Source organism: Bactrocera tryoni, chromosome 1 (assembly GCF_016617805.1).
Source record: "Bactrocera tryoni isolate S06 chromosome 1, CSIRO_BtryS06_freeze2, whole genome shotgun sequence".
NCBI classification, from domain to species: Eukaryota; Metazoa; Arthropoda; class Insecta; order Diptera; family Tephritidae; genus Bactrocera; species Bactrocera tryoni.
Genome location: NC_052499.1, coordinates 54,179,065 through 54,197,235, shown reverse-complemented (window position 1 = coordinate 54,197,235; position 18,171 = coordinate 54,179,065). Strand labels below are relative to the sequence as shown.

Sequence of the window (18,171 nt, the reverse complement as noted above, 5' to 3'; positions counted from 1 at the left end):
TTAGCAAATTACTGGTTTACTACTGGTGCGAACGACCCCTTTCACAATATGAAAGCGCTCAGACAACTGGCTTCACAGCAAAGAGCGCCAGCACAGTGCATTTCGGCGAATTCACGAGTACAACAACGAACCTCAGCGATAGCCCGGTAAACGAACCGCCTTATAATAATAACGACATGGGCAACGTTGGTAACGAGGCATATACCGCTATGCTAAAGAAGCGAGTGCATACACGAAGTGTGTATACGGCGGATTTGACGAAGTCTGCTCGTCTAGTTGGAATTTCAGTTGGTTTGAAGGAGTAAAAGCAAAAACGTTTAGTTTGAAGTGAACTATTCGGCAATGTTGACATGTTGAGCGCGTTAACGCTGTAACGGTATATAGACAGATTTTAATTTGAAGCAGCAGCAGCAAGTTGTTGTAGGAGAGTTTGTTGTGAAAAATATTGATATATAACAAAGAAAATTTTAATTGATAATTTTTATAAATAACCGAAGTGCTCTACCGAAGTGAAACTTATTTTAATAAAAATATAAAAAATAAATAAAACGAACAGTTTGTGCTAAAAGTATTGTTGTGCGATCATAAACACGTGTTGGATAATTGTAGTGCTCTATTTTGAGCACATATAGAATAATTGATGCATGCTTTTGGGCGCATAGACGTGTGAGTGTTAACAAATAAAACTTCCTGATATTTTTGTGGCAAGCATTTTTGTTGCAATCAAAGAGCGGGCTTGTAGCAAACAATTCACGCAGTAATCAAACTTGCATTTGATTTTCGAAATTACGCGCCTATTTATAACTAGCATACATTCAGGCGCGGGAGTGTTTAGCTTCATTAACAAGCAAACCTAACGTTTAACGGCTTTTATTTGACAATTAATATAACTACTTCTCGCTTAGTGAAGCTTTTGGCTTATTTCCATCATTTGTACTTACTCATTTCATTTGTCTGTATGTAAGCGCGAAAACGCCCTCGAGCTTAAACGTCGCAGCTCAAGCGGGATTAAGCAGAGTGTAGCAGAAGATCAGTAAGACAGCAGTTGAAATAATTGCAAAGCGTATAGAAGCAAACAATCAATAAATTTGTTGCAACAGATGCCTAATAACTGCCACCAATGGCATGTGCGTGTGGCAAACTCAAATTGAAAATCGAATCTCATTTGTGAAAGTGTGTCTATAATAACAAAGTGGATTGCACTTTAAGTGAATAATTGATGAGTCAGGAATCAAATCAGGCTAATTTACATTTGCAAAAAGGAAGGCACACTTCATCTCACAGCCAGCAACATAGCATTGTGTACTTTCTTTCCCGTCTAGTACACCCGGGAGTGTCGTGCACCTCGCTCATTTATAAGAAACCTCACTCTGCACTCTAAAACCGTAACATTGTGTGTGCGCTACAAATAAACAGGCTAGCACCTCCGCTGTATTGTGCTTTTGCGCCCAAAAGTATATGCCACGGTGTGTAGTAAAATTTTGGGGCAAGAAGCTGGAAGTGAAACAACAGTGAAAAGTTTCTGCATTTTTGGCCGCTGCTATAAAAGTAAGTAAATAAGAAGTTGTGTAAGGACAGCAAGCCATAATGGCTGGATAATATAAAATATAGCATACCTTTAGGAGTGCAAAGAAAAACTCATTTATTTCTTTCAATAAATATGCTTTAATTAAGTGTAGCAAGTAGTTGTCGGGAAAAGTTTGTCGTTCATTTGGAAATGTTCGCTTTGGTTTGGGATGGCCTACTTTTGTTCTAAGACATCATTAAATTTGAAGGGTGTTGGTCCAACTAAAGATTTGTTTGTACTTTTTAAGACATTCTAAATAAATTTTTTATCTAAAGTTGGCCAAACTAGGTATTTTTTTTTTTTGCGTTTTAAGAAATTTTGTATTATTGAAAACTCATATTCTGAAATTTTTTTAAATCTTGTCGCTTTTAATTTAAGTTCTCGGGAGATTCTAAATCCATCTTGCCGATATTGAATATTTATATCGTCACCTAAGAAAGATGTGACACAACGTATCATAAAAAAAACGAAATTGACTTTTTTATTGCTTATAAGAATTTTTAGTTACATTTTTCATTTCTAGGCATTTATGAAATCTTCGAAATTATAAATCACATATCATATATAAACCTTTTAAAGCGAGCTTCAGAGTTAAGAGATAGCATTGACTTGGAATGCAGAGTACTGTCCACAAAATCCAGATTCTTAAGCTCACAAGAATGATCTCTATTTTTATAAAACAACAACAACAAATTTGTAAGCTGAGTGTTTCTAAAACGTTTTTCTATATTTTTAAGAGTATTGAAAATATATTATTTAAACAGTGATGGTTAACCGCAAAAAAAGAATTACGTCTTCAGCTGAAAACGGCGTTTCTAATGCTTCTATTTCTTAACTTCTCTATTCATGCGTCTTTCTCCCCAAAAAAAAATCTCTTCTCGGCCACCAACTTCAGCGAAAATCGACATTATCAAATCTTCACATTCGGCACGCCTGCCTTCGCCCATAGTTCGCTGCCTTTCTAGCAGCTGACCCATACTTGGCTGGCTCCATCCACAATTCGGAAGCCAGCAGTTTAACTGTCTTTAATATTATATGCCTCGCCGCTAGTCCCCATCTTTGTTTATGCCATTTCAATTTATTTTAGTGACGCCCAATGCTTGTTTTCACTTAAATTTTTCTTCGCTTTCGTTTCGTTTTTTTGTTTGGTTTTTGTCGTGCATTTCGTGGGCATTCCATTTTGTGCTGGTTTAATGTTGTCAACCATTTCGCCAGAAATTGACAGCTTAAATTCCATTAGGATGCTTTTCTTTGCTTGCCATTCGCTCACTCATTCACTTATCCCTCGCAGAATGCGGGCTTTCGTAGGATGTGTGCGCCCAAATGTATGCTATGAGAAAAGTGGCGTGAATGTGTGTGTGTGTGGCTGGGACAACGCCACTTGAAGTAAGGTATAGCGCGTCACTGCCGCTGCCAACCAAAGGCTAATGGCGGTTGTATCACTAACAACAACAACAATAAGATTAACAAAAACAAAAACAACAGCAGCGACAGTATTGGCAGCACTTTTCCCACTTGATTGATAATCAATTGATGGGATTTCGGTCAACTTCGCTGCGAGTGTATGTGTTAAGCTTGTTGTTGTTTTGTTTTTGCGGTCAGATTAGTGGCATATGATGCCATTTACGCTGACTATCCAAGCATCAATGACGATTGTCGAAATCGCTGGCTCTTCACTTGGCCTTGTTAATGGTTGTTTTTGTTGTCTTAAATTTTTTCTTGCATTTTTTGTTAACATGTTTGTTGTTTTTGCTATTTGTATACATATATTTCTCATATTTGTCTAGCGTACAAGCTTGTTGTCGCTCACATTGCTGAAATGCCGTCATGTTGATGCCACAAGTGCCGCTGCCACATTAAAATGGTTAAGTAAATTTCGTAACAGTTTTTATTTTTGGATTGAGTGTTTTCCTATTTTTTTTTTCCTTCAATTTACTTTTTTTATTTATTTCTGCTTCTTCTTCAACAGCACATTGAACCTTCGATATGCCTTCTTTGCTTTGTTTTGGTGCGACTTTGTTTCCGCTTCGCCATTGTTGCTGGTGCAATACTAATGTTATTATTTGTTGTAATTGGATTAAATTAAGATTGATTGATACTTTCGTCGTGTGTGCTGAATGTATCACACCGTGCAGAAAGGAAAGTGAAATGTACGCCAGCCCATCAGCGGCATTAGCGCTGTTGTTTACAAATGAGCATGTGTGACCACACACAACACATTCAAATAAAGTCACGCATACACAGATACTTGTATGTGTGCTTATTATAAGCAACAAATGTATTGAGCTAAATGAATTGAATTGTATTGATATAACGAGAGCACGTGTGGGCCGATAGTATCTGTTCCGTAATTGAATTCATTGGTGGCAACGTACTTGAACACATATACACACATATTTATCGATAACTGATGCGTTCTTATAGTTAAACAAGTACATATTGGTTGTCATTAATATTGTTTAGAGACATTCCACTCGAGCTTACCGCATAACCACGTAATTACAGTTAAGCAGGTTAGGCATAGTTATTTAAAACGCTTGTGTGTATATATGCATATGTGTACATATGTATATAATTATTTTATGAGTGGTTATGTGTTTATTCATCTATAAATATGCGCTTATTTATTATGTATAACATAATAAACATTTATATTGCTATTGTTTTTGCCCGACACTCATGCTCATCGCTCAACCGCGTCGAGTGTGCTTTAGAAAGCGTTGCATTGCTGAGTAATTCAATTCAATTCAAGGTCAAAATTATTTGTTTTTCCTACAATATAAAATACTAATCAAATATTTATTGTGTGATAATTTGGTGGCACATGCATTGAAAGGCAGCTAATAAACAAACTCGCAAGCGGAAAGCGTTAACTGCCACACTATAGTTATCCATCATACAAGGAGACTTGTTTCATAGGTTCTTCAGGGTATAAATGTCATTGATTTTGATAAATTAGAAGAGCAGATCATCTGTTGATCGATTGCTACTGTTTACAATTTTATTCTTTCTTCTTTAGTAATTGAAATTTAACTGATCAAATTTGAACCGGATTATTAAAAAAAATGTGTTAAAAAAAAAACATTTAAAAATTACAGTGTTCAGCATTTTTTGCAAGCAAATTTTTCATTTTATAAATGTGAAACCATTGCATGATTAAAGACGCTTCAACTTGACTTGACAGAAATTTGACGAAAACAAAAATTATAATTTTAAAAGTGCAGCTATTTGTGTTGATCAAGTTCCAACTATAGCTCCTTGCGGTGCCATCACTAATCCTTGGCGATTCAGACAATTGTTCAATCGAAAAAATATAGTTTCATAATGGAAAATCTCGTACCTGATCAAAGCTTGTTTTAATTTAACTAAATGGCAATCTCAGGAAAATTTTTTCCAGAATTTTGGGGAGAAAACCAATAGTTAAGTGCTTATAAGAAGTCTACATAAAAAAAAAATCTTCTAGCAGGCATATAAATTTCAGTGAAATCCACCACACGGTTATCGAGCTGCAGTGATCACCGCTTCAAAAAACACAGTTTTAAACCAAATACTTGTGAAGCTTTACACGAACTTTCCGGAGCGCCGGCGAACTTTTTTTCGGATTCATTTTTAAGTTATTACACTAAAAATAAATTGAAAAAAAAAATAAATATTTGTGGAATTTCTTTCGAAGATATTATACTCTAAGCAGATAAAAAAATATATATTTTTTTTTAATTAAAAGAATTAAAAAAAAAAAACAAAATTTGAAATAAAAAAAAAACTTAATATCTCTTGTTTGGCTTCTGAGCCAATACAAGCATGTCAAGGCTTAATCCATCCATTCAGTTAAGTTTTTTTTTCTTATTTCAGCTCATTTATGAAGCGCCATTCGTTAAATTGTTGGACAGTCTCCAAAATGTATTTTATTTTTATATTTTATTAACAGAGATGCTGATATTCGCTAGTAACTCTCTGATGCCAACATGACGTTTTTCAAGTACTGCTTCATTAACTTTTTCGATGTTATTGGTATCAACAAAGGCGATCATTCGCATTAGGCAAGTTTTCACGAACTTTACTAAATGCTTTTTGACATTCAAACTGTTGCTAACTTAGAAAACGCCTCGATATTTTAAGACAAGAGCTCTTTGGCAACCATTTTTCTATTTTTAGCAGCTGGATCAGACCACGTCAAGTGATCCAAGAAAATTTCGAAAAATCTGCGATTTTGAAAATTAGCAGTTCATTAGGAAGGGGACCAGACGCATACGCAGTGAAATAAATATTTCGTCAAAATTATTTTTTTTTGTTAAAGTTATTGAAGGTTGATATTTGGAGCATGATAAAATTGTAAAATTTTTTACTCATAAGTCACTGGAGATAAATCGATGAAATTTTGTGAAGTCAAGGAAAAATGGTAGTGCTATATTATAGATATTTTTCACGATCCATTTATTTTAATAATAATATTTTACATAATTTTTTGCTAAACAATTGTAATTTTTAAAATGCTCTTCACGCTAAAAAAATCGAGAAGTATGTCATGCAACGCAAAAAATATTCACTTTTAATAATCTGCAAAAAAATGTTTGTTCATTCATACCATTCCAAAGATATTGAATTTTTTGCCTCCCTGCCGCTCTTAAAACGTATGGCACATCCATCGTTGCGGAGTGCGCTCGTTAGCTCCCGACTTCTGTGCCGCAAGAAAAGCATTAGCGCATTCGCATTCGACGTGCTATCACATACCTCTCATACAACCGGGTATTCTGACTTTTTAAACTTCGTGTTAAAAATCGCTGGCCCAACACCGGCTGTATAGATCCATAGTCTATTGTGTAAAGTTGTTCAGAATGATACGTAGAACATTTTCTGCACACGCGATTTTTTGGCTCCCTGTAAATTGATCCACTCTAATGCATATCATCATGTTTTCTTTGTATTTCAATGGTGTATAATATACTTCTCTTAGGCTTGACGGTTGCTCTTAGCGATCAAGGTCAAATCTTCGAAAAAAATATACAATTTTTCCAAAAATACTGCGTAATTTTTTCAAAATGTTGTATCGATTTTATTATACAGTGTTATTGCTATATCGTTTTTTTTCACCTCCGTTCGTTTTTTACGTAAAGCTTGCAAATATCACTTGGCGGCAACATAGACACTTCGTCAACTGTTTTGAAAAACTTGAAAGCAGTTTGTATATTGAGATAAAAGGTAGTTCAAAGGCCTACTTCTACAGGATTAATTAATATTTCATTTATTTAAACTTTGCTGAAAATAATTATTAACGTTAGGTATTTATTCCAAAAGAAATACCTGCGCAAGACAAACACCAGCTTATAACTGAAAGCTACTTTCTCATAACAATTTCCCAGGCATAATATTTGTTACAAGAAAAGCCTTTCTAATATTTCGTCGGCACTTGTAAGCGTCCTTACTTAGCGCAAATATTCAAACTTGAAACAAAAGACACTCAAATAGAGCCGTTTAGTGCAAACAATTGCACGCCGCAGCAAGTGAGTGTATGTAAGCATGTCTGAGCTACAGAAATCATTAGAAAAGTCATTTGTCCATCTCCCGAAAGGGTACGTTAATGACAGCCCGTTGCTAGTGCTTGTAGGCATAAGTACATGAAAATCTACATAAAAATTACACAGCAGAGTGCGAGTGTATGAGTGAAAGTGTGTTTGTAAATACTCAACCTGCCGGCTGGACTTGGACGGCGTGTTGAAAGTCACGGCGCTGGAAGAATGACTCATTTGAATTTGTAATTAGTTTTCTGTTGGCGAGCGAATATTTTTGAATTTTAAAGACCATGCTCCATTTTGCCGTTTGTGTTCACCAAACTGTAATGTTTTGTACGCTTACTTATGCAAGTTGTTGTGCGAATGTTGTTGCCTTATTCGAAATACTGCAATTTCTTCAAGGTTAGCGATTTTATTTCGAGCTTTGCCATGGCATTGCTGAGGCGGTTTTAATGTCTCTTATTATTTTGTACATACATATGTACCGTTTTTTACATGTAGTCATCATGACATATAACTGTATTTTGGTAACGTTAAACCACGTCTACTCGCTGGCACACATATCCAAGTCTTCGCTCATGCAGAACACTTGAACTCACAAGCATCGACTGTGGCGCAGGCAAGCAATCGAAATACTCGTACCACAAACAACAGCAAAAACAGTAGCGAAACCAGCGTCGAAGTAGACAACATATTTGGGCGAGACCGACATCTTTCCATTTATTTATTTCAAGCCACTCCTCCCTGAAAGGAGTTTCGCCAAGTCAACGCAGTGTTGTTGGCGCTTTCGGTCGTGTTGGTCTCGTTGCGGTTGTGTTCCTTGTTGTAGGTTTCAAGTTTTTAATTAAATTCTATATCGACTCGTTTATTTATTAATGTATGCTGACTTTTCGCTGGCGTTGTTGATTTAGTGGGTGTTGGTGCTGTTGTTATTGTAGAGAGTATTATTGCTTGGAAGTCGTTAAAGTTAATTTCAATAGTTGAAAGCGCAAAAGGAGGAGTGGAAAAGTTACTATTTGAGACACTTATTGCTTGCTCCTATATGGCTGATTTCTCGTCAGTCTCATAAAGTTTTTAGCGCTATCAATTTTATGGGAAAATTCATAAAAATTAAAAGTATAGTTGCCAGTTAGGTTCAAAAATGTGTTTTGGCATCTGAACAGAGTTTTTGAAAATCAAGTTTCGCTAAACTATAGCTGTCCAATAGTTGTGTTCGTTTCGCCATTTCACTGCTCACAGCACTTGAAATTCTAACAAAATTACATGGGAAAGTAATAACAGTATCATCGAGTTGAATTTATACAAAAAATTAAGCGGTTATTTCATTAAAGTGCTATAATCGCTATATTGATACCTGGTTTTGTTCTAGATCTTATGTTTTTTTCGATTCACTACTCGTCAACATTTGTCGAATCAAAGACAGCTAATATTGTTTTCGAACCCCATGTAGAAGTGGAAGCTCATTATAATTCATCTCCATGAAATGACATAGAAAAACATTTTTTCAAGTCTTCAATCTCTTAGATCCTTCCGTGAGCATTTCTCAAACTAAAGGTCAAATATGGAGAAAAAGTGTCTCTGTTGTTATCGTAGCTAAATGTCTTCTATTTCCAGGTTCAAGCTCTTCATACTTTGAGGCGCAAGTTTACTTTTATTTTACCTTAAGAACATTGTAATTTTCGTTCTCAAACTATTTATAGTAAAAATTTCGCTAAATTTGCAGTTAAAACTAGAAATGAACATATCAACTTCAACACGCAATTTAATCGTGTTTTAATTTATTATTTTTACCGGAGTTTATCTCGACCTTTCCGAAATATTTTTCAGAGAGCCGCTGTGGTAATGTTCCTTATCTCCTTGAGCAACGTAACATATCCATCTTCTTCTTCTACACTCGTGGCCACGCAAACCTTACCACTATACTTTCTTAATTTTTTTTCGGACTTTTCGTTCCTTCGGGATTTTTTTCAATTTTGTTTTATTTTCTGTTTTTAGTAAGCATATGTAAAGTAAATTATATTATCTAATTATAATTATAGTTTTTAATTTATTACGTTTAATGAGTAAAACGCAAATTAGCTTTTCTCTTCTTGTACAAAGCGGCCGATTTTATTGTTTTTAAAGTGTTGCACCAACTAAATTTCGTGTTTCAATTAAAAAAAAAATAAAATAAAATATTAATTTCAGTTGTACTCGTATTTTAAATGAAATTAAATTAAGAAAATAAAAAATATTATTTTTTCACCACATGTCAGTCTCTTACATTTCGAGCTAGTTTTGTAAAGTTCACTATCTTTCAATCGATTTATCTATAGCTGAATGTGCTTTGTTTTTAATTTTTAATATTTTTGATTAATAACATGTCACTAATTTATTTCTAAGTAAAAAATTTCTATACCGCAAAAAGTACCGCTATAAAGTGTAGTCAAATACGCACAATACTTAAAAATTTTGAGTGGTAACTTTTGCGTGGCCACGAGTGTACCATTTATATAATTGTTTTGTAATGTAATATAATAATAGAGTTTTATACGAAATATAGAGTTTCAGGAGATGACCCATATAAATACTAATATTTATATTTAAAAAAGTAAACGCTGATTTCAATTTAATTATAATAATTAGAATATCCAAATTATTTGATTGATTTCAATACTTTTAGTTATTAAAGACAAAGGGGTAACACTTTAGTAGTGTAGCGCTGTTTGGTCGAAGAGACCGAAACCCATTTCATTCATTTGACGTCGAGTTCTTCTCTTTCGCTTCCTCCTTCTTAACGGCAACAGTGGTTTGCTGGATTTTTTGACAACAGCTACTTTAGTTCATTACGGTAGCGTCAGAAATAGTTAAATGATTTTAGAGACAGCATTGACAGCACTGTGCTGTGCCGAAGAAATAAAAGAAATGTACTGCATATTTGCGCCTCATTTTTTTCTAAATTTATGACGATTTTCACACGACATTTTTAAACATACAGCACTTTAACATGCAAATATTAATTATACTTTGGGATTAATGTAGATTGACATATGGATGTAAAACCCAAGAGAAACGTGAGAGTTTCTATAAAGTGTATACTACTGTGGTGTAAAAATAGAAATACATTTATTTTAAATTTGCCAAATGTCACATCAAATAAATAATTTCATTATTTAGCAAAGAAGTTTCATTAAATTTCGTGTGCGGAATCAAATTTCTGGTGCCGAAACAAATTATTCAAAGGGAGTCGAGAACGCGTTGACGATGAACCGCGTCCAGAACTGCCATCAACATCCACTGATAAGCAACACGTCATTAAAATGAACGAATTGGGAATTGATAATCGACAACCAACAGTCAGAGAACTTACTGACATTGTTGGAATGTAGAAAACCTTTTTGAAAGATCATTTGGAAGTGAAAGCACGATTGGTTTCAAAATCACTATTTTTTTCGAAAAATGGGATCGCATAAACCTCAGTAAACAATGCTTTCCGACTATCAGGATATCATGACTCCTATTAGTACTGACGATGAGTTTTGGATCTATGCTTACGACCTGAAAACCGATGATCAATCGGACTAATGTTGTAAAACGAGTAAAATCAAGTTCTTGTAAGGAACCTTTTGCATTTGTTCCGTGCAAGCAAAGTTAGCGATTTTTAAAGCGTTAAAAAATTAAAATTTAACTAACTGTTAGCGTTGACTAAACTCGAATTAAATTAATTTTTACTATATCACACTGTTATCTACAAACGTGATACGCTTATGTAATTAAAGTTCGCATTAAAATCAAAAACAAAAATTTTTGCGCAATTTTCATTAACACCACGCAATGGAAAATAAATCAAGCATTCAATGCATCCCTTGCACGTACCGTTATTGTGGTTTCAATTGCAGTTAAATCTATTTGTTTTGCTTCTTTCCTTCCGCAACAGCAGTTAATTACATTGCGAGTCATTTACTGTGCAGCAGCCATAAAATAATGCCATAGTAATGCAACAAAAACCATAAAAACCCATAAAGCAAAAAAACAAAAAAATTTTAACAGCAAAACTAACATTAAAACAAAGGAAAAAGAAACAACAAACATTAACAAAAATAAAAAAGTATCGAATAGAAAATAACAAATATTTTATGTAATTATTTGATTATTTGTAAGAACGCGCGTGTCATATAAATAAAGCGATAAACTGTTAGGGCGCAAAAAACTCAACTAAATGCAGGGTTGCATGTGCAATTAAAAAATTAAGTAATTAGCACACTAATTGCAGTAATGGCAATTTGAATGCCGAGGTAACGAAATATGATAAATATTTAAAATCTCGTTTCAAGTGACGCCGAATTTGAAATTAGTTTGCACAAATAATTTGCGCATGAGGTAATACGATTACAGTTATATGCTTACATAAATATATATATGAAATTAAAAATCCAGGCAATTGTTTACATAAAATATATATAATTTTTGAAACAAAAAATATTAATAATAAAATGAAAAAGTAAAAACAAAAAATAATTGCTTAAAATAAAAAACCGAAAGGTCAATAAAACACTTCTAATTAGTTTTCCGAGCGCAAAACATATTTATTTTTTTTTAATTACACTTTAGTTATTTTGTCACATTTTCGTTTCCGCATTTGTTTGCAAGTATTTTGTTGCGTTGAAAAGTGTGCGACCACAAAAACTGTAATTAAGTTGAAACTTATTGAATTTAAGCATAATTAATAAATTACATCTAACGCTAGGTGTCATATTTATTTCATTGGCAACCGCAAAAATTCACCCGGCATTGATCAATTTTATTTAATTCATTGATTTGTTTTTCGCCCAAATGTATGCTATTTATTGTAACGGTAATTGCGTATAAACGAATTCATCAGCATAATAAAATCACTTCCGCTGTGCATTAAGCGAAAAATAATGCTGCGCTTTGCAGTTTTTTCGCCATTATATTTATTTAAATATTTAATTATATAATAGTGTGTATTGTGCTAAAATAAATTATGTACATGTGTGTCAAATGAGTAACTATTTTATTAATTTATAAACATATTGTTGCTTTCACTAAGCGTGGCCTATCACATGTAGGAGATATTTATTTATTTTTTTGCAAAATAAATGCAGTAATACATATTGCAAAAAGGTTGCCAACAAGTCCATTAAATATATACCGGGAAATGCGTATTTTACATTAGAGAGCTTTCATAAGTTCTAGGCCAATGTTATTAAATAATAATATGCCACGCTTCAGTTCGTTTTGAGATTCAACAAATCGAAATCTAATATTTTTTATTCACACAAGTTTTTTGTTTTAATTTCTCAGCGAAAGTGCAATTAAATTATTTCAAAATATTAAGTAATATATGGTATGAAGAGCAATAAAAATAAGAAAAAATTATTAAAATCTATAAATAAATTTTGAATGAAAACTCATGTCAAAATTGACACACAAAAAACGAAAACGAAAGCTAAAATTTTATTTAGAAAAATTTTCAACGAAAGCTCTAATAACCCAATCTCTGGGAGCTTTGAAGAAGTTCATATTATACACGGTGTACCATCTATTATGTGGTATGAGGCTCTATCTCTTTTAGATATATCTTTAGTTTCATATTTCGCTAGGATGTACCTTAGAAAAAATAACATATTCAAAGTCTAAATAAATATTTGAAATATTTTCAAGTCAGAAGCTTGCAAGAGAAATCTGCTCTAACAAATTGATTTGAAGTTTTAGACCATGTATCATTGGATTTTGGGGTACATAAGCATAAGGGCTTTATACACACTGACTTTAGCAAATCTTTCGATAAAGTAAATCTCTCGACTTTCGTACATAAACTTCTTTATAATAGAACACATAGAGCGATATTTGAGTATACTCTTTCAGAATCTTTCGGAATCAGTTAATGTATTTTTAGGTGTTCCGCATATCTCTTCTGTAATAGAATTTTTATTAATATTATTATATGCCGACGACGTAAAGTTTTTTAAACCATACATACTTCAACTGAAGAAATGTGTTTGTTGCAAATATACTTAAGCAATTTGGTTGCTTGGTGTGGTTGAAATGATTACTCGTTATGTAATAAAAGACCATACACTGGCGCTTATAACTTTGTTGATTTGGTAGTTACCTTAAGCTTAATTTTAGCCTTCATATTGATAACATGGTCTTGAAACGGAAGGTGTTCTCAATTTTGTTAAACATTGGTGTAAAGAATTTAAAGATCCCTATGTTACGAAAACATTTTTTGTAACTTTGGTTGGACCCATATTGAAATATGGCTTTGTTGTGTGGAACCATAGTTACCAAGACCATTCCGATAAGTTAGAAATGCTGGACATTATATTCTTGGCCTAAAAAAACTCATAAATGAAATGGTTTGCAGTCTTTCTTCTCCTGTCTGAAGTTAAATTTAATATATCGGTTCACTTTTCGAAGCAGCTTTGATCTTTACTGTTGAAATCTTGAAGATAAAAATGTGTACTAAACAACCATTCCTTCGCATATGAATTATCTGGCTCACTTTTCGAAAGTAAGAATACTATATTCCTCTCTCTCAATTAATAAAATCGTAATAATTGATTATAGGTATTTTAAATCTTTATTGCTGATTTTTTTTTTGTAGCTGAGCAAGTTTTAATAGATCTCGATGCTTAAAAAATTCTCTTGCCTTTCATGACAGCTTATTCCGCACGTATACGGATGCGCTTCTAGCGTCGGTTAGGCGGAAGTGAGGGTAATCGTTGAGTTATTATTATTATCAAGTTTTTATTTCGATCAGTTCAACTTTAATCTCGTTTTTTTTTGAACTAAAATTTTTCGAACTACCTTGAGACATATTCATTGTCAATGTTTTCTGGGTGTTCTGTATAGTCCTTCCTATAATAACCTAACTTTTTTTTGCACTTATAAGATTCGAATTTTGGCTGACCAAAAATGACCAAAGTATTAAGTAAAAGTCAACTTTTTTTTAAACATTATTTGAAGGACAACATCACCTGCTTTGAACTTTTTTGATTTAAGTTTCATCCCTGAAGAAGGCCGGAATAGCTTTTTAAAAATATTATGTTGCCACAGGCACATGTTTTGTCTGATACCCGTATCGATTTTGAATCCTTTGGATTTCTGATTTTCCTTGAATAGGCATCGACATTTCGAAGTGATTAGGTTCCAACATAAACTTAACGAATGAAAGTGATACCTCCGGCTTTAAAACCGAGCCTGTTATATAAACACTATTTTCACATTAGTGTAAATCATAAGTAATATCTGATCCAATACTTTTAGAATATTTTGCACCACTACAAAAAAAAAATCACTAAAGTTTTTCAAATTCTCTTAGCGTATTTATGTTATTATTATTATTAAATACTTTGACCGGTCCCCAAAATATTCTGAAAATAATTTTAAGTTGAAAGACTGATTTCCATTAAATGTTTTCGAAAAAGGTCTTGCATACTCAATCCTGTCATAAGTTCTGTTACAAGTTGAGGTCATTATAATAAAAGAAACTGAAATGTATTTTTTATTAAAGTTAATTTCACTCAACAATGCTTATATAAAATGAGCGCTGTACCAAATTTCAGTCGAACTACCTTTTGCTTTTATGCAAGCTCCCAAACATTTGGGTCACTTATCAACAGCAGCATGCATTGTTTCTAATTATTTTAACAACGTTGCTCGAAACAAAGATTTGTTGAGACTCACCAAACTACTGTGAAGTATTTCTGAGGCCATAATATCCAATTCTGACTACAAACTGTAGATTCAAATCTGAATTTCTAGATAGTCAATCAGCTAAAGATTTGAAACCAGAAATATTGCTTTCAAGGCGGTCTTCTGTGATTTTTGCCTCATGTGCTGGGACAGAATTTAGCTGGAAAATCCAATGATCCATCCAAGAATTTTTCAACTGTGTTCCAACATCTTTTCAAACATTCTTTTTATATCATGCAGTTTTAACTCCTTCTCATAGAAATGATGAGGTATAACGTCACCAACCATTTCGATATGGTGGAATTTCATTGAAAAACATGTTAAACCTTTGGAATAAAATTTTTTCATCTTTGAACGTTTTATTGAAGATTTTTTTCTTTTGTTTCATACAAGCGAACAATTTTTCTTTTATAAAAATAATACTTTGATGGCCAGTGACCGCCTACTGCTAAAAGCGCCGCTTGTATCTGTTTAAACTTTTTTTTTTCAAGCACATTGGTAGAGGATGGCCAGTTTACTGACGCTTGGCTTTCATCTGGAAACCTTCTTGAATAAATCTTGATTAATCATTGATCTATCCATTTTCTTTGACACAATTTTCTATATTTTGCGACTTCTCTATCCGTCATCGACTGCAGACTTTTGGAAAAATCGAACAATAATGTGCTAACATTCCCGAAGGATTAATTTTTTTGAGAAGCTCTTAAATATCACTTCCGCTCTTTAACCTATATAACCTATAAGGCAAACACCGCAATACGTTATTCTTTTGTTTTCCATTTCATATTTTAAAAAGTTTTAAGAATATGAGAAGTCTCTAACCAATACTCCTCCTAATAATGTTTGAAATTAACCTCTATGTAGCAACTTAAAAACATGATTGCCACATAATACGAGCAACAGAAAGTAAAGTTTAAGCCCACATGAGCCACTAACTGAGGTTAAATATTTTAAAGAAAGAAGACATCTAGACAGAAAATCAAATCCTAATAAAAAACATATTTCCTACGCCCAGCTGCGTGGTCGAGGTTTTACTATTTATTTAGAGAATGATAAACCAACACGTGTGTGTGTGTGTAGCAGCATAACAGCGCTCCATGGTCTCATCTACGCTTGAACCCTTTTTCCATTTTTCTAACTTTCCATTTCAATTTAAAAAGTCAACAATTGTAAACCACAAAGCAAGGCAAGGAGAGATCTACACATACATGCATAACCCCGCACACATACATAAGGACATACAGTAAACATTACCATGTGTGTGTGTGTAAACTATCAAGTGCGAGCAAGTGCAAGCAACCATTACGGACCATATGAATATATGGAAAGAAAGTACGTACGAGAAAACTTGTAAAATTTTGTGCAACAACATCAAACGGACAGACAATCCTATCCAAACACACACCTAATCAAATTATAATATAAATGAAATATGAAAGCAAATCAAACCGCAAGAACAAAGTTTATGAAATGTTTGGAAATCCATGAGATGAAACCCCAAGATACACTTAAAAATTCGGTTAATCAAATTTTGCGGAGGAAAAAAAAAACAAGACAGAATGTTGTGGCTAAGAATGTGAAAAATAACTGTACATTGAAAAAGTGTGAAATCCTTTGACATTTGCTCCTTTGATTGATATGCCTTCCATTTGGGAAGGCGATGCAGACACGAAATTATTTAAAGTGGATATTTGGTATAGATTTATATATATTATATAAGTATATACATACAACTATATACAAAAGGTAGAAAATCAGAAGTTTGGAAATTTGGCATTGTAAGTTATCAGACAGATGTTGGGGAATATTAAAAGCAATGCAAAATGTACAGTTTTTTGATCGGAAAATTTATGTTTTGAATTCCTTTAAGCATTTGAAGTTCGGAATATTTATGTATATGTATATGAAATTGTAGTTGTTAAAGTTCTGAGAGACTTTAAATATTAACTTATGACAATATGTTCTGAGAAATTTCCCACTTCTTTAGAAAATGTAGAAAATAAATACTAACGAATGGGCATGAAATTAAAGCAGTTTTGTAAGACGCCATACAAAGAGGTTGCTAGCTGTATAAAAATTATATTTAAAACAAACTTACATGATGAACGATTTAATAGTATATGAGAAGCTCAAGATGGTTTTTATTTAAAAATATATCTGAAGAGGTTGCCACCTGTTTAAAAATTGTACTTAAAAAAATATATTGGTGTAAACCTTCACACTTTTAGATAGCTTATATTTAGAAAATATCTATTATTTTTTTTTTAATCTCTAAGGGTTGCCACCTGTAAAAAATCATGTTTTAAAAAGACATCGACGATGGATGAGTTTAGTTTGAATAGGTATAAAATTGAAAAAAAAATTACATGACTTAGAATTGAAAGTATATCTAAAAGGGCTGCCACCTTTTTCAAAAGTGGTTTGTTACATTAAAAAATTAGCATTTTGAGCAATTTAATAAAATATGGGTACGAAACTTTAAAATTTTGAGAAGATTTACAATTAACAAATATGTAAGTAAAGAGTGTTGCCACCTGCCAAAAAATATATTTCAATAATTTTATGTGGTAACTGATTTACTCAAATTAATATATGTATGTAACGCGCTGACTAACTGATAATTTATTTTTATGGAAAGTTGCCATATGTTTGAAAATTATGACATAATTAAACTCATAGCTCAACGATTTACTTAAATATTACTCATAAAATATTGTTGTTCAAGATAATTTATAGACAAATTGTCTATAACAGCTGGCAAGTTTTCAAATTTGCTAAAAAAAATAAATATTACAATATGACATCAAACTAAAAAGGTTCAAATGAATTTTTGTTGAAAAAAATTCTGAGAAGAGTTGCCAACTTTTGGAAAACTAGCATAATTGTACATGAAGTGTAACATTTCCGGTAAAAATTAAAAAAAAAGAGAAATATTTGTGTCATTTTCCTCAGTCATAGAATATTAAAAAAGAAGGATCAGTAATGATAAAGACTTTCAACTTTTGGGAAATGGACCGATTTTAATTGCTATCGAGTTTATAAACCGGGAAAGTTGCAGTCGCTTCACTGCTTGTTTGGATTACACAGAAGAGAAAATAAGTTATTTTCTAGAAGAGTAGTGAAGCTGAACGTATTACTTCAATTGACAAAGGAGAGTAAAATTGAAACTCATTATAACTTAAGGTGAACTTAAACAACAAAAAAATAAAAACCGATTGCTGATCTTAACAAAACATATATAAGTATATCAATTCTAAGAAACTTTGACATCAAAACGCCTACCAAAAATCTAATAAATAAGGAAATAAGGAGCACACACCCACACTCATTCGCCGTGTGTCACACGTGCCCTCAATGAAAAAAGTTGTAACTTTCTTACTCCCACACGCCTTT

The 18,171-nt window shown here is 32.7% G+C and overlaps 1 protein-coding gene across 1 annotated transcript in view; it reads left to right on the top strand.

Annotated features, from left to right (window-relative positions):
- Positions 1-345: 345 nt before the first annotated feature.
- The window catches only part of LOC120772687, a 55,163-nt gene continuing 37,337 nt past the window's right edge, over positions 346-18,171 (top strand). Inside the window, exon 1 of the mRNA XM_040101463.1 lies at positions 346-1,548. The gene's annotated coding sequence lies outside the window, so the exon portion shown is untranslated. The remainder of the gene's footprint in view (positions 1,549-18,171) is intronic.